The sequence below is a fragment of the Ursus arctos genome, unplaced genomic scaffold (assembly GCF_023065955.2).
Source record: "Ursus arctos isolate Adak ecotype North America unplaced genomic scaffold, UrsArc2.0 scaffold_7, whole genome shotgun sequence".
NCBI classification, from domain to species: domain Eukaryota; kingdom Metazoa; phylum Chordata; class Mammalia; order Carnivora; family Ursidae; genus Ursus; species Ursus arctos.
The window spans coordinates 50,429,379-50,452,013 of NW_026623089.1; the positions used below are offsets into that span (position 1 = coordinate 50,429,379).

Here is a 22,635-nt window from a genome sequence, read left to right on the forward strand (position 1 = left end):
AATACCGTAATACACCACTTCTATAAAGTTAAAAGCACATAATATATTGTATAAAAATATATATGTATATGTACACACATATGTATACATACACATATATATGCACATATGCAAGGTATAGATACATACACACACACAAGGAAATGAAAATACAAAAGTCAGAATAGGCATTAGCTCTGCAAGGGATTGCTAAAACCTTTAAATACTTCAAATGAAGAGGGAGGCAGAGGCATCTGCTTTGTAACGTATTACATATATTCTTTGATACATATTAAATATTTCATTATAAAGAAAAAAGAAAAAATATAAGAGAAGGGAAAAAGAGCTCATCAATGTATAATTACCTTTCCATGGCCAGAACATTATAGTTCACATTTTACCACAAGAAATGGTAAGAGAACAGAATACAAGAGCCTATGGTGGGAAATCACCTTTTCCCCTCAATATAAATGCATATGCAAGAAGGCAAAATATTCACCCTTTTCCACAGGTAATCTTTAGTCCATTTGTTTAGATAATATTTCGTAATTTGTATGCCAGATATAAGTATATAAAAATAGCATTAAATAAAACTGTTTTCTTTCTCTGGGAACAGAGAAGCAGGACTTATTTTTTTTATTAATAGAATCGTTTGGTTGGCTTGCGATCAGCTATTACGTACAGCATTTTGTATTTACTTGTTATTGAGACATAATAAATGTACGATATGATGTACAGATCTTAAATGTTCACCCCAAACAAGATACAGAACATTTCCATCATCCCAGAAAGTTCTCTACTGTCCCTCACTAGTCAATCCCTTTGCCTCTGTAACAAAGAAAAAACACTTTCTGACTTCCATTACAGATTGTTTACATGAAATATAGAACACAAATATCTTTTGTGTCTAACTCTTTTTGCTCAACATAATGCTTTTTGAGATTTATCCTTGTGGTTGGGGATATCAGTAGTTCATTCCTTTTATTTTCTAGTAGTGTATTATAATATGAATATACTATAATTGGCTGAAAAATTATCCTGTTGATGGACATTTTGGTTTCCTGCTATGAATATTTTTATGTAATTTTTTTTGTGGACATATGTTTTTGCTCTTCTTGGGTAAATGACTTGCTGAGTCATAGAGCAGATGTATGATGAACTTTATAAAACAAAATAATTCCCAAATAGTTCTCCAAATTTGTGGTCCCATCAGCAAAGAATGAGAGCTCCAGTTGTTCCATATCCTTGCCAACACTTGGTAGCTCTATTAACTTAAACCACTGAAGTGGGTAGGCAATGGTATCTTCACTGTGGTGTTTATTTGTATTTCCCTCATGATTAATGATGTTGAGCCCCTTTTCATGTGCTCATTGGCCATTATATTATTCCTTTTTTTGAAGTGTCCAAACATTTTTCCCAATTTTTTTTATTGTGCTGTTTGTCATCTTACTGATTTGTAGGAGTTCTTTATATATTCTGTATATAATCCTTTGTCAGATATATGAATTGTAAATGTTTACTCTTCGTCTGTGGTTGGCCTATTTATTATCTTAGTAGTGTCCTTTAAAAAAAGTAGCTTTATTAAGGTATTAATTTATACTCTACAAAAGTACAGTATGAGAGAGGTTAGTGACCCATGTCAAGCAGCAGATATTGGCAAGCAGATATTATTTAACTGCCAAGAATATAAAGTCTTTAAGAAATGATTGTGCTACCCTGTTTCCCTACTATTATGCCAAGTCAACACACATTTACTATGCCTCTATTAAACATAATGTGGCCATGTCAAAGCACAGAGATTGTAATGCTACCACCACTGCTCAAAACCTTCCGATATCTTCCTTTTGTTGCTGCAAGCAGGACAACACCACGGAAGAGCAATTATGAGGCTATTGTAATAATCCAGGAAAGTGATGACAGGATCAGGAACCAGAAGGAAAGCAAAAGAAGTGGTAAGAAGTAGTCAGATTTTCAATATATATTGAAGACATTCAAAAGCAACTGCTTTGATTAAAGTTAATGTGTGACAATGGTTATCAAAGCTCCCTGACTGCCAATCACTAGACATCTATTCCTGACCTAAAATTGCCACTCAAGGTCTATAAACTAAGAATGACATCTAGACACCACAAACTTCTTCAGGTTGCTCAAAGAATGAAGAAATAATCTCTTAGATGTATATGGCATAGCTACCACTATCAAAAGCTCACCCTATTCTCAACTTAGGTTTTTAAGAATATACCCTCATTTTATGTGATTTCAGAACAAAGTATTTTCCCCTTATAATGTGTCTGTTTGTAATTATAAATGAATGAGTGGTTTAATTAAATAATGTTTGTCACTCTCACTAGATTCTAAAATCCATGAGGGTAGAAATCATGTCTATTCTTGTTCACTGAAGTCTCCCTAAAATCTGATAAATGGTAGAAACTTAATGAATCATTATATTTCTTTTTAAAAATTTCTTTATATTTCACATTTCTATTTCAGCTGAATGAAGGAAGGCAGGACTTCCAAATTTGTCTGCCAGGTATTCCAAACTCATGGAAATTTGATTCTTATCAACTTAGATACAATGAGTAACTTTTCTCCAAAAGGCCTGATTTTGTTCATAGTGCAAATAAATTCATTCATTCATTCAGAAAATATTTACTGGGTATCTACAGTGTACAGGCACTGTTTAAGGGGTTGGGGATGTAGCAGTGAATGAGACACAAAGTCTTTATCCTTATGGACTATACTGCATAGAAACTATATTCACTCTTGCTTCAGTGGCATTCTCAAGCCATTCATTCTATGAAACGTTGTCTTCACTTCCTCCATCACTATCATGAGGTTTTTCTGAACAGTCAATCCTCCAACAGGGTCGACAGACAAAATACAAAAAACTTAGCTAAATTTGAATTTCAGCTATGCAATGAATAATTTTTTAATGGATGTCCCAAATATTGTGTGTCCCATCTGAAATTCAAAATTAAATGGATATCCTGTATTTCTATTTCCTAAATCGGGCAACCTCATTATCTGGTAATTTCCCCCGTTTCCAAATTTCCATTCTAATTATATTCAGAATCACAGAGATTAACATTTAATTATTGTCTTCTATAGGATTTTTGTTTTATTGCTCCATGTTGTAAGCACTTAACAAACACTTGATAGATGTATTCAGAAATTTAAATTACAATGAAGATTTATTTATAAGATGTTCTTCCCAACTGCATTAGTAATACTAAAAAAAGAGAAACTGTAAAAATGTCCAATAAAAGACTAATGAAAATAAAAAATACATAGCCACCCAAAATGGTAATCGAAAGAGCAATTAATGACACTAGAAAATGCTAAAAATATAATACTAAATGAGAAAAAGGATATAAAATTATAATGGAAATAATTTCAATTTCTTGAAATTTTGCATATATAGAAGAGCTGGCTCTACTCTTTAAAAATGCCAATGTCATGAAAGAGAGAGAATGACCAAGGAACTGTTCCAGATTAAAGGAAATAAAAAACTAATGATGTACTGTATGGTGACTAATGTATCATAATTAAAAAAAAAAAAAAAAAAAAAAGGAAACCAAGAGCTATGGTATGTAAAGGCAATGTATGCTCCGGGATTGGATTTTGGAGTAGGAAAACAAAATTGCTAGAAAGGGCATTCTTGGGAGAACTAGAAATATTTGAATATGTACTGTGGTTAGGTGTATATATGCAGAGAGAAGGAACGCTCAAAGCATAGGGGAGAAATGTAATTGTCCTCTTCTTACAACTCTTCTCTAAGTTGGAAATCATTTCAAACTAAAAATATGTTTAAAAATATGTATGGAAAAAACACTGTAATAAAACACATGAAAAAATTTAGAGTTGTTAATGCTGGTTGATGTGATGAATGTTGATTTTAATTTTTTCCTTTGCATGTTTCTATATTTTTCATTCTCTACAATGAGCATGCATTATTATTATAGCTGGAAATTTTAAAAAGTCATTTAAAGATACATCAATGAAATACATAATTCACAATTCATTAATTTCTCAAGTTTATCTATTTGATGTCCCATGCTGATATTTTATAAACTTCCAGGATAAGAAATTATTTTAAACATTTTACTAAATGATCATTGTAAAATAAATTACAGGATGAATATATTCTCAATTACTTTCCTAAGAATTAGAGGTACCAAAAATGAGTGTCAAAACAGCTTGTTCATCTACTAGTGTAAGTCTACTCTTTTACCCCACTACTCAGAACATTCTATTGTCTTGTAATATAGATAATTTTTTTTTAAATACAGGTAATTTTTAAAGGCTCTAACTTGAAACTGATCTAAGTATAAGCAACCTTTTCAGACATATTCCCTGTACTCATGTTACTTATCTTACAGAGACAAAGGCAATCTGAAACTAAAATCAGCAATGTCTTGGGAATATTTTTCTATTGCTTAGGGGAAAAAAAGAAAGAAATACAAATCCTGAGATAAGTTAACATAAATCTGAGAGTATCTAAAGAAATTGAGATGAGAATATTTCTAGAAAAGGCCCACCTCTTCCTATGCCCTTGCCACACAGTAATTAATGCATTAAAATCACATTTTTAAAGGCAACCCTGTCTCATATATCTTCCACTTCCTCAATTTGTTATTTGAAAAACAGTACTAAGTACCATTTAGTTGTGATAATGTTGTTTGGTAAATTTAAATCTTTTTCATTCATTTTGTAGCTGTTGAAATGTCCTCAACAATAAGCAAAATTTCTGCTAATTTATTTTGCAGTATTCTATTCCTTGTGGTGATTTCTAATCCACATAACAAGAAATATAAACTCTGACTTTAGCATAACAAAGGTGAAGTTTGATTATGAAGGAGTAAACAATGTTCCTCCTGAAAGAGGTAGGTCATTTTTGTATTAATGCCATGCTGAGAGAAAGAAAATATGTATTTCCTCATATGTTAAGAAATTAATTTTCTACAACCTTTCAACCCAAGTTGGCTTGATGCTGTAAATAAAAGATTCTATTTATCAAATTAAGAATTCTACCTTAATTTGAATAAGTGATTGCTAATATCCACTCTATTAACTGTCTTCATGTTTAATATTAGTTTTATTCAGATCAATTACTGAAAAAATACATTGCCTCTCAAAACAAATTATTCCTTATTGCTTATAAATAGCTCATATAGCTCAAAAGGAATAGTAGTTTAACAGTAAACAACAGTAACGGAAACACCACATCTGTTGGGCTTGAAAACATCTAACACAAATCCTATGAGCAGTCATATTTCTGAATGAATATTAAAACACCCTTCCAAGGAAAAGGAATTAAAAATAGGAGGACCAATCAGCTCTTGAATATAGGAAATGATGATAGATTTAAGTCTTCTGTTATTTGGGTAGCAATATTCGACAACTGAGAGCTAAAGTCCTAGTCCCCTAGCCTTCTCTATGTTATGGATAAAACCAGAGAGGAAGAAAGCTGACAAAATGCTTTTAGTGGAAACCAGAATCCCTGGGCTTGTTAAATTAGTACAGGGTTACCACAAAACTGAGGCTTTTTAAACTATTTATATTAGCTGAGACCCCTAAGTTGGACCTGAACTTAATATGTGAAAACATATTGCAGATTCCTATTCTGAAAAAAGTTGAGAAGAGAGACTGTGGTAAGTAATTGACTGTATGTAATAGCAGTGCTAAACATTCTTAAGAAGTTTTAGAATACCTAGTACAGAATACCATGCCTGACACAGAATATGCTCTCAATAAATTCTGTTTAAATTGAAGGACATTAAATCTCTAAGAGAGTACCTTAAACTAAAAGGAAGAAATTAAACTTTCAACTCTATTTCTTTCAAAATCAATCACCCAATCACTCTGTTTTCATATTGATCACTTTAACAAAGTATGAAAGATATTCTTTCATACTTATGCCTGTGCTCCAGATCATACAGATTCTACTTTACTTTCATTGTATTCTGCAATAACAGAGAGAAGTAAAATAGAATATCACTGACTTGCTTTTATAGAACATTTTGTATTTCTGAAATCATGTTAACATATTTTACTTAATACTGACAAAACTAGAGTATGCTTATTACCATTTTTCAGATGAGAAAATTAAGGGCTAGAGAAGTTAAATGGACTTGTCATTGCCACACAGCGTAATTGGCTAACAGATGAGAGGTTCCACTGACTCCCAGGCTAGCACTCTAACAACCATATCATACTGGAGAGTACATCTAGCAAAGAGATAAAGTATTAATATATATATATCAATACCATTAGTTCTTGAGGAAGAGGCTAAATGTAAATGATATAAAAACCGGGAAATCTATTGTTTATACTTGGACTCAGGTCCAATGTAGATGAGCAAGCCCCAGATACCCTGCTTCATGATATCCTTCTGACTTTGAAAAGGTGAAAACTGAAAGTAATATACAAATCTTAGTCACAAACAGTAATCATCTTCTGTGCCATTTTAACAAGAAAATGTTATCCTTGACCTTTTCTTGCTTTCTTCTTTAAAGATTTTATTTATTTGAGAAAGAGAGAGAGAGAAAGAGCACGAATGGGGGGGAGGGGAAGAGGGAGAAGAACAAGCAGACTCCCTGCTGAGAGCGGAGCTTGAGGGGGGGGGGGCGGCTCCATCCCAGGACCCTGAGATATGACTTGAGTCAAAGTTAGACGCTTAACCAACCAACTGAGCTACCCAGGCGGCCCCCTGACTTTTTCTTTCAATCTATTAGTAAATCTAGTTGGTTCCATCTTCAAAATTTATTCAGACTTAAACAATTCTCATTACTGATACCACTGACACCTTGGTTTAAACCTCTGTTATCTTTTGCTTAGATTATTAGTATAACCTGACAATGAGTCTCTTTGCTTTTGCCTTTGCCCCCTTTCTAGTGTAGTCTTTCTTAGTGAGGTATCAGTTTAGGAAGGTGGGTATTTTTGTGTTTTGATTCTCAGCACTTAGCACATAAGAGTCACTCAAAAAGTATTTAATTAATAAACATAGCAGTCAGAATAATTCCTTTAAGAGGTAAATCTTACCATTTCACTCCCCTGTTTAAAACCACACCCATTTCCCTCCTATCTATATAAAAGTTAAAGTCCTTTAATCGGTCACCAAGACCCTGAATAACCTAGCACCCTATACAGTCTGACGTCATCTCTTAACGCTCCCCTTTCTAGCCACACTAATCTCAGTCTCACTTAAGTCCATTTACTGTCCATCTGCTTGGAATGCTCTTCCCTCAGATATGTGTCCTCCAGATCTCTGCTCAAACACTAATTTTTCAGTGAGGTGTGCCCTGATCATCCTACACATATGTTTCAGATACATTTTTTTAGTGTCTAAAATAAAGATTATTTTTTAAAAAAATGAGTACAACACCACTACCTACTTAAAAAAAAATTAACAGTATTTCCTTAGCAACAAATAATCCAATCACTGTTCATATTTCCCCCACTGCCTTGTACGTTTTTCTGTTTTTGATTTTTTTTTTTTAGTTTGTTGAACTGGGATTGGGACACAAAGTCTGCTTTGTCATTGGTTGACACATCTGCTAGGTTTCTTATAACCTATACATTTTCTCTCTTCCTCTTTTAAAACAGTGAGTTATTTGTCCTGTAGCATGTCTCTGTGTTGAATACATCTCTGTGATGTTATTTAACATGCTTCTCTGCCTCTTATATTTACCATTGTAGTTAGGTTTTGAGAGTTTATAGATTAAGGTTCAAGTTTGTTTTTGTTTTTCCTTACATAAGTGGTATTGTCTAGTTTTGAGAGACGGTGCATAATGACTGAATAGGATAGAATTTCTAAGTATAATGAAAGCATGCCAGAAAGACTGTTCACAAAATAGACTAAAATTGTAATTTACTATTTCAAAACAATCTAAAAGAGATTAAGAAAACGATACAAACCATGAAAAAAAAAACACGTTAGAATGAGAAAAATGCAGAAATGAAGTAACAGAATTTAGGAAAGAATTACAATTTAAAAAAAAATTTCAAAAATGAAGAGTAAACTAGAATGGACAAAATAACAATTTTTGTCTTAAGAGAAAAAGAAGACAAAAGGAGAAAATTTAAAAACAATTATATGAAGACACAAAAATTTTTGAGTAAAAGAAACAAATCTTGAAGCCAGGCAAAGAAGATCCAGCATATGGATAAAAAGAGTGCCTGAAAAAAGAAAACCAAAGCAAGAAAACACCACAAATACCAAAAGCTGTATTTTAAGAAAAATTTCCTGAAAAAAACCAAACAAACAACAAAATAACATTTAAAACTATGTATTGAAAAAGCATGCACACTATGTTTCTGAGAATTTAAGACCCACAATGAACAACACACCAAGACATGCTCTACTGAAATTAAAGAAAAAGAAGACTGCAAAAAGCACAAAGTACAAGTGACTTGTAAGGGGAAAATTAGATTATTATCAGACTGTGACAGCAAAGGAATGGAAGCAATATGTTTAAAACACAGAAGGAAAAAAATAAGGCAAGAATTTTATATCCAGCAAGACAAAGTTTCATGTATAAAAACTACAAACTATTAGCAACATGAGACAACTCAAGGAATATTGTTCCCATGAGGCTTTCCTGAGGAAACCACTATATAATAAGCTTTAGATCAAAACTACTAAAGAAACATCAACACAGGATAAGGGGAGTAATTAAATACATAGTTATTCACAGAACTAAGAATAAATGAGATTTTAACAGTGAGAGAATAACATATAATGACTATATAATCTAAAAATGTAGTACAACTTGTAAAAATGGGAGAAAACATAGAGATCCAAGTAAAAAAAATAAGAATATATATATATATATTTAAGATTTTATTTATTCATTTGACAGAGAGAGACAGGCAGCGAGAGAGGGAACACAAGCAGGGGGAGTGGGAGAGGAAGAAGCAGGCTCACAGCGGAGGAGCCTGACGTGGGGCTCGATCCCATAACGCTGGGACCACGCCCTGAGCTGAAGGCAGACGCCTAACCGCTGTGCTACCCAGGCGCCCCAAAAATAAGAATATTTTTGGTAATCACATTGGCAATGGTGGCATTAAGAATATTATTATGAGACTGCTGTATATGTTCAATGGAATAAAGTAAATGAGCAAGTATGTGGATTTCTACACCTATCATGTCCTGTGTTCTAAAAAACCAAGATTCTTAGTGTGAAAAACAGGGAATAAAACATATACTATAGAGGTTAGGTAAAAAGCCTGTAGCCTGAAAGTTGAACTGGAAGTAACAGCACAAATTCGTGGGTTAGTTAGGTTAACAAATTAAATACACATACAGATATATATGTATATACATTTATAAGTATGTGTGAGTGTGTGTGCATATATAACACCCATATTTCCTAGCTCTATCCACAGAAGAGGACTATAACAACAAAGAAACAATCTTTAAAAAATTGTTTTAACTTATTTTTAAAATTCCAGTATAATTAACATACAGTGTTATATTAGTTTCAGGTGTACAATACAAAGTGATTCAACAATTCTACATATTACTCAGTGCTCATCACAGTAAGTATACTCTTAAGCTCCTTCACCTAATTCACTCATCCCTCCACCCACCTCCCCTCTGGTAACAAGTTTGTTCTCTATACTTAAAAGTCTGGTTTTTGTCTGTCTTTTCTTCTTTGTTCATTTCTTTTGTTTCTTAAATTCCACATGAGTTAAATAATATGGTACTTGTCTTTCTCTGACTTATTTCACTTAGCATTATACCTTTAGATCCATCCATCTTGTTGAAATAGCAAGATTTCATTCTTTTTAATAGCTGAATAATATTCCACCATGTGCATACACACACGCACACACACACTATCTTCTTCATCCATTCATCTATCGATGGACACTTGGGTTGCTTCCATTTTGGTTACTGTAAACAATGGTGGAATAAACATAGAGGTGCATATATTGCTTTGAATTAGTGTTTTCATATTCTTTGGGTAAATACCCAGTAGTATGATTACTGGATCACACAGTAGTTATATATTCAATTTTTTAAGGAATCTCCATACTGTTTTCTACGGTGGCTGCACCAGTTTGCATTCCTAACAAAAGTGCATGAGGGTTCCTTTTCCTCCACATTTATGCAAACACATGTTGGTCCTTGTGTTTTTGATTTTAGCCATTCTGACAGATATGAGGTGATATTGTAGTTTTGATTTGCATTTCCCCGATGATGAGTGATGTTGAGCATCTTTTCATGTCTATTGCCATCTGTATGTCTTCTTTGGAGAAATTTCTGTTCTTGTATTCTGCCCATTTTTAAGTGCACTATTTGTTTTTTTGGTGTTGAGTTGTATCAGTTCTTTATATATTTTGGATACTCACCTCTTATTGGATATGTCATTTGCAAATGTCTTCTCTCATTCAGCAGGTAGCCTTTTAGTTTTTTGACTGTTTCCTTTGCTGTGCAGAAGCTTTTTATTTTGGTGTAGTCCCAATAATTTATTTTTGCTTTTGTTTCCCTTGCCTCAGGAGACATATCTAGAACAATGTTGCCATAGCCAATGTCAAAGAAATTACTGCCACTGCTCTTTTATGGGATTTTTAGTTTCAGGTCTCACATTTAGGTCTTTAATCCATTTTGAGTTTATTTTTGTGTATGGTGTAAGAAAAGTGGTCAATTTCATTCTTTTGCATGTAGCTGTCTTGTTTTCCCAACACCATTTGTTGAAGAGACTTTTTCCCATTTTATATTCTTGCATCCTTTGTTGTAGATTAATTGACCATATAATTGTGTGTTTTATTTCTTGGTTTTCTATTATTTTTTCTAATTTTATTTAAATTCAATTAATTAACATATAGTGTATCATTAGTTTCAGAGGTAGAGTTCAATTATTCATCAGTTGCATATAACACCCAGTAACATGCCCTCCTTAATGCCTAGCACCCGGTTACCCCATGCCCCCAACCCCCTCAACAACTGTCAGTTTGTTTCCTATAGTTAGGAGCCTCTTACGGTTTGTTTCCCCCTCTGATTTCACCTTATTTTATTTTTTCCTCCCTTCCTCTATGATCCTCTGTTTTGTTTCTTAAATTCCACATGAGTGAAATCATATAATTGTCTTTCTCTGATTGACTTATTTCGCTTAGCATAATACCCTCTAGTTCTACCCATGTTGTTGGAAATGGTAAGATTTCATTTTTAATGGCTGAGTAATATTCCAGTGTGTGTGTGTGTGTGTGTGTGTGTGTGTGTGTGTGTATGTATGTGTGTATACACACACACCCCACATCTTATATTCATTCATCTGTTGATGGACATCTGGGCTCTTTCCACAGTTTGGCTCTTGTGGACATTGCTGCTATAAAGAGTGGGGTGCAGGTGCCCTTTCAGATCACTATGTTTGTATCCTTTGGGTAAATACCTAGTAGCACAATTGCTGGGTCATAGGGCAGTTCTATTTTTAAGGTTTTGAGGAACCTCCACACTGCTTTCCAGAGTGGCTATACTAGCTTGCGTTCCCACCAACAGTGTAAGAGGGTTCCCCTTTCTCCACATCCTCACCAACATTTGTTGTTTCCTAACTTGTTAATTTTAGCCATTCTAATTGGTATTGCACTTTCCATTCTGTTGCATTGATTTATGTGTCTATTTTTGTGCAATAACCATACTGTTTTGATCACTACAGCTTTGCAGTGTTATCTTGAAATCTGGGATTGTCCTACCTCTAGTTTTGTTTCTCTTTTTCAAGATTACTTTGGCTATTTGGGGTCTTTTTTGTTCCATATGAATTTTAGGATTATTTGTTCTAGTGAAAAATGCTGTTGGATAATCTCATAGGAATTGCATTAAATCTATAGATTGCTTTGTGTAGTATGAACATTTTAACAATACTCGTTCTCCCAATCTTTGAGTATGGAATATCTTTCCATTTCTTTGTGTCATCTCAATTTCTTTCATCAATGTTTTATAGTTTTCAGAGTACAGGTCTTTCACCTCTTTGATTAAGTTTATTCTAGGTATTTTAGTATTTTTGATGCAACTGAATATGGGATTGTTTTATTAATTCAATAAAAAAGCAATCTTGTAGCCATGAGTATCCCTATCACCCATACTATGTTCTCAAAATAAACTTTCTAACAGATTTCTCAGTTTTCATTATTTACCTCTGTCATTTCAAATTTCGTGTATCTGTACTTAATCTCCTTTTTATGGATTACATTATATGATTCTATACTCCCTTACCCAATTACAAAGCTTGTGCAAATAATAATCTATTCAGTATAGCCTTAATGTGGTATAATAGGGAATGTATCTGGTCCTTGTCCTAGGTTCCTGGTACTGAGTTTAAAAACCCTTGAAATTCCCACCAACAGTGGAAGAGGGTTCCCCTTTCTCCACATCCTCACCAACATTTGTTGTTTCCTGTCTTGGTAATTTTAGCCATTCTAACTGGTGTAAGGTGGCATCTCATTGTGGTTTTGATTTGTATTTCCCTGATGGCAAGTGATGTGGAGTATTTTTTCATGTCTGTTGGTTATTTGGATGTCTTCTCTGGAGAAGTGTTTATTCATGTCTTCTGCCCATTTCTTGACTGGATTATTTGTTTTCTGGGTGTTGAGTTTGGTAAGTTCTTTATAGATCTTGGATACCAGCCCTTTATCTCTATGTCATTGACAAATACCCTCTCCCATTCCGTAGGTTGCCTTTTAGTTTTGTTGACTGTATCCCTTGCCATGCAGAAGCTTTTATTTTGATGAAGTCCCAATAGTTCATTTTTACTTTTGTTTCCCCTGCCTTTAGAGACATGTCTTCAAGAAGTTGCTGCAGCCAAGGCCCAAGAGGTTACTGCCTGTATTATCCTCAAGGATTTTGATGGATTCCTGTCTCATATTTAGGTCTTTCATCCATTTTGAATTTATCTTTGTGTATGGTGTAAGAGAATGGTCCAGTTTCATTCTTCTGCATGTGGCTGTCCAATTTTCCCAGCACCATTTATTGAAGAGACTATCTTTTTTCCATTGGATATTCTTTCCTGCTTTGTCGAAGATTAGTTGACCACAGAGTTGAGGGTCCATTTCTGGGCTCTCTATTCTGTTCCATCGATCTATGTGTTTTTGTGCCAGTACCATGCTGTCTTGATGATCGCAGCTAATACAGCTTGAAGTCAGGCATTGTAATACCCCCAGCTTTGGTTTTGTTTTTCAACATTCCCCTGGCTATTTGGGGTCTTTTTTGGTTCCATACAAATTTTGGTTCCATACAAAGAGATCACTCTTACACTGTTGATGGGAATGCAAGGTGGTACAGCCACCCTGGAAAACAGTATGGAGGTTCCTCGGAAGTTAAAAATAGAGCTACCCTATGACCCAGCAATTGCACTACTGAGTATTTACTCCAAAGATACAGATGTCGTGAAAAGGGGCACATGCACTCCAATGTTCAAAGCAGCAACATCCACAAAAGCCAAACTGTGGAAGGAGCCAAGATGTCCTTCAACAGATGAATGGATAAAGAAAATGTGGTTCATGTATACAATGGAATATTACTCAGCCTTGAGAAAGGATAAATACCTTCCATTTACATTGACATGGATGGAACTGGAGGGTATTATGCTAAGTGAAATAAGTCAATCAGAGGAAGACAATTATATGGTTTCACTCATATGTGGAATATAAGGAATAGCACAGAGAATCATAGGGACAGGAAGGGAAAAGTGAATGGGAAGAAATCAGAAAGAAACCTTAAGAGACTCTTGGCTCTAGGATACAAACTGAAGGTTGTGGAAAGGGAGGTGGGTGGGGATGGAATAACTGGGTGATGGGCATTAGGGAGGGCACATTATGTGATGAGCCCTGGAGGTTGTATGTAACTGATCAATCATTGAACATTACACCAAAAACTAATGATGTATTAAATGTTGGCTAACTGAATTTAAATAAAAAAATAAAAATAAGAACCCTTGAAATTTTCTGACTGATAGGAGTGTCTTTCTTATGAGGGGACTCATTATGGGTCCCTAGATAGCTTCCAGATTGGGTTGGAACTTTGGGTCCACCCATCCTCCAAAGATGGGGGAACTAGAGATTGAATTTAATCACATGGCTAATGATGTAATCAATCACACTTATGTAATGAAACTGCAATAAAAATTCTGGACACTGAGGCTTAGTGGAGCTCCCTGGTGGGCAAACACACTGATGTGGTAGGAAAGTGATATACCTTGAGTATAAGGGTAGAGGTCAGAGAAGCTCTGTCTAAGATCCTCACAGACCCTTCCCTATGCATCTCTGCATCTGGCTGTTTCTGAGTTATATCTTTATAATAAAGTTGTAATTGTAAGTATAATGCCTTTTTGGGTTCTATGAATCATCTAGATGAATTATTAAACCTGAGAGGGTTGTGGGAATCCCTGAACTCGTAGCCAAGTTGGTCAGAAGTGTAGGTGGCTAAAGTTCGGCTGGAATCTTAAGTATGAAGAGTTGAGCCCTTAAACCTATATAGTCAGATGTTAAATCTGGGTAGTTGCTGTCAGAATTGAATTGAAGCCCACCCTGTTGCTGTGGAGACAAAACTAATGTAAAAAGTAATGATCAAGGAAAAGAAAAGTACACAAGCATACATTGTGCATGTTGTCACCTAGTGCTAGTGCCTAGAAGGCAAGAAAAATGTATGCATTTTTAAACTATAAAAATGATAGGGCTCAGTATTTTTCACTTTTACTTGATACATATCTACAAAATATTTCTTTACACTGTTCCAAGAGTTATGAATTTTAGGGCTGCCATTCAAATTCAAGAGCCAACCTAATAGCCCATGTAATGTATAACATTCTATTTTATGAAGGGAAAAGAAAAGTATGAGTCAGCAGTGAAGAGAACATTCAAAGTTTATTTCATTACAGGTTAATTTTAATTTTGCATAGTTTTAATTTTATGTTACATAGAATACATAAAACTATCAATGCAAGGGTCAATATTTTATTCTAAAAATATTTTAAATGTCAAATATAAAATAGTTACAAAATTTAGTTTGGTAGATTCATATTTAAGATCAAGTCTTAAATCTTAGATCTTTCTAAGATCAAAAGTAGTGATTAAGTAGGAGCATAAATATTTGTAAAGGTAACTATTCTCTATAATTTGCAAAGATTTAAATTCTCCTTATAAAAGAAAAAATTCATTCACTCATTTATTAAATATTTAATAATTACATATATGTTAGGCAGTAGGACTCTAATGAAGAATGAAAGTGTGCTGTGAAGGAACACATTCTAGTGTAAAAGAAAACCCATTAAGATGTCATTACTAAACAATGTTAAGTTGTATAATGACACACAAAATATTACAGAATCACATTTTAAAAAAGACTAGGAGAGTAGTGGTGGAGGGGGTAGAGAAGGAGGGGAGAAGGTGTGAAGGAAGCAATATATGAACTGAGATTTTTAAAAAAATATTTTATTTTTAAGTAATCTCTACACACAGAGTGGGGCTCAAACTCACAACCCCAAGATTAAGAGTTGCATGTTCTACTGATTGAGCCAGCCAGGCACTCCAGTATATGAACTGAATTTTAATGGATAAGTAGAAGTTTACCAGATAGAATTAAATTGGAGAGGAATGAGGATAAAGACAGAAAGAGTGGCATATGAAAGGGCACGAAGCCAAAAGTGGCCATACTGCGCTCTGGAAAATAGTTATGTAGTACAGGAGAAAAAGGAACTTGTGGGATAGAAGTAAGAGATAAAGATAAAAATAAAGGGCCAGAAAACAAAACTAAACAGTATATAATGGGGATTCATTCATATCCATCTAATGTTTTTAAACAAACAAGCAAAAATGAAATGAGTCTTTAAAGTCTATACCTTAAAGAATGATCCCTTTTTAGTTCTTGGATTATTTTACTGTGCTCAAATGAAATGGCTAGTAGGGCTAAATCATGTTAGTCAATTCAGTTTAATTCTTGCAGCAACTAAAAAAAAATTTTTTTTTAAGTAAGCTCTACGCCCAACATGGGACTTGAACTCACGACTCTGAAATCAAAGATAACATGTTCTACCGACTGAGCCACTGAAATAAGACTAGAATTTTACCCTTTTAGTGAATTGTTATTAGATGGCAATGTCTTATAAACATCTGATAACTAAACATTAAAATAACTCCATTAGAAAAAGGCATTCACATGCATTGCTGTTGGGAATGAAAATAGTTATAATTCTTTTGGAGAGCAATTTGGCATTATCTAACAAAACCACATATGCACTTATCCTTTGACCCAACAGTCCCACTTATAGGAATTTACGCTGAAAAAAAAAAAACTTCTACTAACCTGAAAATATGAGTGCATAAAGTTATTCAATTAAAGACTTTTAACTGCAAAATACTGGAAACAACCTAAATGCCATATACAAGAGAGTGACTGAATAAACTCTGCTACATTCACACAGTGAGGTAAAATGCAGCTATTAAAAAAAGTGAGGACGATCTCTCTGAGCTTTTATAGAATGATTTCCAAGATATAATTAATAACAACAAATAAAAGCTAAATGCAAAGAGGATCTACAGTGTACTGCATTTTATGTAATAAAGAAGGGATGTAAGAAAATAAGAAAATACACCTGTTGCTGCTAACTTACGCTAAAAGAAATACAGGAATGTAAGCCAGAAACTAATGAGATTACCCAGAGGGCAGAGGGCAGGTGGGAAGAAAGAGAGTTGCAAGAATGAGAGGAGGAGGAAAGAAGTAGATGAGAAATGAGGTCCTGGGGAGTAACACCCACACGTAAGCTTTCTGCACAGTTCTGGTGTTTAAAACCCTGTAAATGTTTCACATACTTAAATTAAAATAATTCAGAATGCTGGGGAATCCCAGTAGAATGCAAATAGTAGCAAATGAACCTATTTGTAATTAAATATAACCACCCTGAGGGATTGTGGGAAAAAAGAACTAACCTAGGTCACTTAAAAAAGAAAAGTATTTTGACTACAAAAACAGCTATACATAAATAGTGGAGTTTGGGGCACAGTCAGTTAAGCGTCTGCCTTTGGCTTGGGTCATGATCCCAGGGTCCTGGGATCGTGTCCAGCATTGGGCTCCTGTTTATCGGGGAGCCTGCTTCTCCCTCTCCCTCTGCTCCTCCCCCTTGCTCGTGCTCTCTCTCTCATAAATAAATAAATACATCTTAAAAAAAAAAACAGTGAAGTCTAGTTCTTAAATCTCTTTTTCACAGCAAGTATTAGTTATCTATTATTGCATGAGAAATTGCTCCAAAACTTAGTGGCTTTAAACAACGAACACTTATCTCATAGATTCTATGGATAAGGAATCCATGGCTGGCTTAGCTTAGGTGCCTCTTAATCAAGGTTTTTCCAAAGGTTTCAACCATGGCGTAGGCCAGGGCTGCAGTCATTACATGTTTAAGGGAGCATGTGCTTCAAACCTCATTCATATGGCTGTTGGTAGCACTCAAGTCCTCCCTGGCTACTGACTGGGGACATCAGTTCCTTGCTATGTGAGTCTGCCTTTAGGGTCACTCAAAACATGGCAGAGTGAGGGCTCCAAGAGTGAGAACGAGAAAGGGAAAATGAGACAGAAGTCACAGTACTTTTGAAATGTAATTTTGGAAAAGACCTGTTATCACTTTTGCCATAGTCTATTTGTTACAAGTCACTCTAGCTCCACGGGCAAGGAGAGGAGACAACATAAGATCATGAATACCAGGAGGTAGCGATCAGTGTGGGACATTTTATAGGCTGCCTATCACTGTCTTCTAGTCCACAATTCATGTCCCTCCTACATGCAAAATATATTCACCTTCTCCCAAAGGTGATTTCACAATTCTGCAACTACTTTATATATACTTTAGATCTGAGCAAATAAGTCATTAAATTGTAGATAATAAAAGTCAGTTTTCTTACTGCCAAAGAAAGGAAATACGAATAAGGAAAGAAGGAAGGCTAGTTTTAACTCTGTGGTGTTGGACTGCAATCTGAGGTATCATTATGGTGTCATTTTTTTTCTTTTTTTTTAAAACTCAGTTAGCCAACATATAGTATATCATTAGTTTTTGGTGTAGTGTTCAATGATTCATTAGTTGCGTGTAACACCCAGTGCTTGTCATATCATATGCCCTCCTTAATTCCCAACACCGAGTTACCCCATTCCCCCACCCACCTCCCTTTCCACAACACTCAGTTTGTTGTCTCAGAGTCAAGAGTCTCTCATGGTTTGTCTCCCTCTCTGATTTCTTCCCATTCAGCTTTCTGTCCCTTTCCCTATGATCCTCTGAGCTATTTCTTATATTCACATGTTTTGTTTTTAAAGATTTTATTTATTTATTTGATTGAGAGAGAGACAACAAGAGAGGGAACACAGGGGGAGTGTGAGAGGAAGAAGTAGGCTTCCCGCTGAGCAGGGAGCCCGATGCAGTGCTCAATTCCAGGACCCTGGGATCACAACCTGAGCAGAAGGCAGACGCTTAATGACTGAGCCACCCAGGTGCCCCAATACATGTTTTTTAATATAAACAGAGATACAGCAGATGGGCAGATATAGACGTGTATATTCACATATACATACTTCTTAGATCTGTTTGTTGAGAGGACCCAGAAGTAAAGACAACCAACTAGTAGCACTGAGCACATCTAGTTCATAGCTCTTGGTTTCTAAATGTCAATTTCTAATAAATCCGTCTCCAAGGAACCAGGACTCTATAGAGAAATGGATGATTCCAGAGCTGAGATAAAGAAAATATAACATGAACTTGGAATGACTTGTGGTACCAGACAGTTAAGTGCTCAAAAATTAATGAAGGTACATCAAAAGAACAGAGGAGCCAACATGAAGAAGCTCCCAATGGCCAAAATCAGGACAACTGGAGAAACAACACTATAACCCATAGAATGAAATAAATATCCATAAATTTTAAGTTAAGAAATTAATAACTGGGGGAGAAGGTGCAGCACAGAAAAATCACCTTACATGAAAAAAATCATCATTTGGCAAATATCACAATACATCTGAATCAAACTGAATAATTATTAGAGGCAAGAATCATCAGATAGATGCTAAAAGTAGTGGGTAAAATATAATGAAAGGACAAAATATTTACACAGTCTCTTGTATTTTCCCATAACTTACTTATTAATTAAATTACAAGAGGAAAAATAATTTTAAAATAACTGGGTCAACATCTCCTTAACCAAGTGTTCAAAATATGACCAGTAATGAGAAATGTTGAAATCCTGATACACAGTATGAAAAACAGACACAATAGCATTTCTGAGATATTCTTGCCAAAAAAAGCATTAATTAGAGGAACTATTAGTCAATCCTACATTGAAGGAAAGTCTATAAAATAACTGGCCGAAACTCTTCAAAAGTGTCATGGTCTTAAAACACAAAGAAAAACCAAGGAGCTGTTCCAGATTAAAGAGACCAAGGAAACATGAAAACTAAATGCAATATAGGATCCTAGGTTGGGTCTGAATCAAAAAAAGGACATTAGGAACTTTCCAAATATGAACATTTTACACAACCACTGTAGAATCATCAAAGTTCAGAAATGACTGTTGATAAAATACTATTACTAATTTACAGAACCTATTTAAATTTTGCTAATTAACCTCCTAACATCCAAGAGGAAAGGCACAGAAAAAATTCAAGCTGAATCAAAAACCAGATTTTCTCAATAAAGTCCAGTGCTCCTTCCATTGTCATATAAATTTACTTTTTATGTACAAGGATAAGTCCATTTCATTTAATAATCTTAATAAGACACTTAAAAATTAATAAGAACTTTAAATATTTGCTCATTACTTTTATATCATGGCATACTAGATAGATAATAATAGTCACAAGTTTGTAGTACAGTAACTGAATCAAATAAATAAAAGATTAATTGAAATACCGAGTAACACAGTATATATGGCATTAGAAAAAAATATGATCATCTCCAAAGCCATTCAAGCTATTTCAAATTACTGTTTTTAAAAGTTTTTTTTTTTTTTTTTTTACCAAAAATGGATGGTAGTCTGGGAATGACTTAAAAAACTTTCCTCTTTGGAGAGGCAATGGAGTTGGTAAGGGGACAGAGAGAAAGGGACCAAGAAAGGAATGGTATATTGCTGGGGATCAGAGAAATGGAGAAAAGGAGTTAAGTAGAGGGGAAGGAAGGGAGATGTAATTCACATAGTTACAGCCTTTGGCTCTTTCTGAATCCTTTCAATAACACATCTTTACAACATGCTACTGACGACATTAGGAGCCTCCCTTGTGCTACAGTGAATCTCATTTTTTCACTAGATCAGTAAAATATATCAGAAAGACCCCAAGGAGAAAGTTAAATCCAGGAACTAAATAGCGATCTTATGATGCCATAGTCCTGTCTTAATTGAAATTTCATTATCCTCAGCAAAAAAAAATGTCAGAATTTTATAAGAGTACCATAAGTTTTTATTTATTTTTTTGAAGGGGTTATGTACTGCAAACATCTCTTTCCACCTTCCTTGACTGATCTTATAACAACCTTAGATTTTGTCTATATCAAAGGCTCTTCTCACTGCTTATAGAAAAGAAAGAGGAATGGAAAGATCTGTATGAAGTTTTAGGAAGGTGTCTTCCACTTTTCCTTGGAAGAAATAAGGCACTTCCGTATACTTAAAAGGGTAGCATTGCCATTTTAGATAATCCACATTCATGATGGGAATACCTCTAAACAAGGAAAAAAAAAACCCCATCTCTTCTACTGTCGGAATATGGATCTGGTGAGAGGTTGGCTTTCTGCAAATGTTTGAAAATCATGTATCTTAAGGACTCAGATTTGACAAAAAGATATAAAAATTAAAAAAAGAAATTCTCTTAGAATAAAACATGCACAGACTTGAGAGACAAAGAACTTCCAAAAATTAAAAATAATAACTTTACAAAGAACAGAAAGTTTCCTAACCAAAGAAATTATCTGAGTGAAGATGTATTCATGTACAGCACTTATCATATGTGGCACACATAATTTGTAGATTTACAGATTTTCATATTGAAATAGCAAAAATCTTCCATTTCACAGTTGCACAAAAACTGACAAAATACTTCAGCTAAAACAGAGTTTATCAAAGGTTAATTAAAATTAAAAGCACTATTGTTGCTTTTAAATTATTAACTTTTGTCATTTAAAAAAGAATCAATGGCTATTAGATCAAAATGGACTTAACAGTGTAAACAATAAATACCAATAAAATCCCCACCCCGACCCCCCAAATAGGTAAACAGAGAAGAAAAACCTAACCTATTCCATCTGGTTTAGTAAAAAGATGATTAAGAGATTACTTATAAGGAGACACAGCCATTAGTCAGGTTTAGAAAACATGGATTCAAATACCTAAAGCCAATTTCACATTTCTTTCAAAATGTCCTGATGCATTCCTCCAAAGCAGCATTCTTGCCTGGGGCTGCGTATCACTGTCCTAATGAGATTGAAGGGCTACTCAACACCACCACCACATTGACAAACTGCAGAATTATGATCGCTGTTTTGTGACTCATTCATTGATAAAATAGCTATTTTTTTTTAAAGTTAAATCATCACTTAGGAAAGAGTAATTTTAGTTTTCCTGGTCTATACTAGACATTTTTAATATAGTGAATCTTCTGTAGGGTCCAGAGATTTAAAATGGATTTCCCTGCAAGATAACATATAATATGGGAACATTGCCAGCAAAAGGACTGATGAAACAGAGTAATATATAGTCTTTATAAATAGAAATCATCTGTGAGATTCAAAATACTAGGTACAGGAGAGGGAGTTTTATCTAAAATGTTACCATTCTTAATCTGTCTGAAATAATTAAACTGCATTCTTCTGCCTGATTTTCAAGCTGTATTTTATTATTTAAACTATCTTAAAAGTGCATTGTATGGGTGATGTGACGTTTCACTGTGGAATTAACTGGTAATTCTTGACAAAGCAGTTATTATCATGAGATAATTGACCTTATTTGAGAGTTAAGCATCCTGAGGCAAAGTTGAGTGTACTTAATCCTGGCAGGTTAATTATCTAGTGATTATGGAGCCTTGAAAGGTATTACTCTTAAGAACCATTTGCAAAATGACACTGTTCAAAAAAAAATTTCTTAATTTAATAAAAATGAAAAACAAGAATAATCAAGTTCTTTAGTCATGTATTTCTACATAATGACTACAAAGCAGCTTGCATTAGCAGGCATCAATGGATATAATTACCTGCATGTAGAAAGTTCTTTATTAAGCTGATTACACGTGATTCCAGCTAACAAATGTTTGTTGCTGAAGGGAAATATTTTAAACTTTGGCAATTTCAGAAAAAAATTAAAAATAACAATATAACATGTAAAGAAGTTCTATACCAGAGTAGTTTCAAAACTACCTTAACAAGAGATTGTTAAATTCAGGTGTGCAGTTTAAAAGTACAAAAATACAACGTAACCAGTCATCAAAAAATTTTGAGGTAACAGAGAAATTTGTTTCTATGCATTTCTGAATCTCTGTTAAAAGCTAACCACGCAAATCAAAATCACAAAGAGATGTTACTTCACATCCATTAGGATGGCTAGTGTCAAAAAAGGGCAAAATGATAAATTTTAGGAAGGATACAGAGAAATTGGAACTACTATGCTTTGCTGGTGGGAACAGAAATGGTGCAGCTGCCGTGG

General features: G+C 34.3%; 1 protein-coding gene across 7 annotated transcripts in view; it reads right to left on the minus strand.

Moving 5' to 3' along the window:
- Window positions 1-22,635, minus strand: part of ADK (adenosine kinase) — a 518,384-nt gene that overhangs the window by 123,277 nt on the left and 372,472 nt on the right. The window lies entirely within an intron of this gene.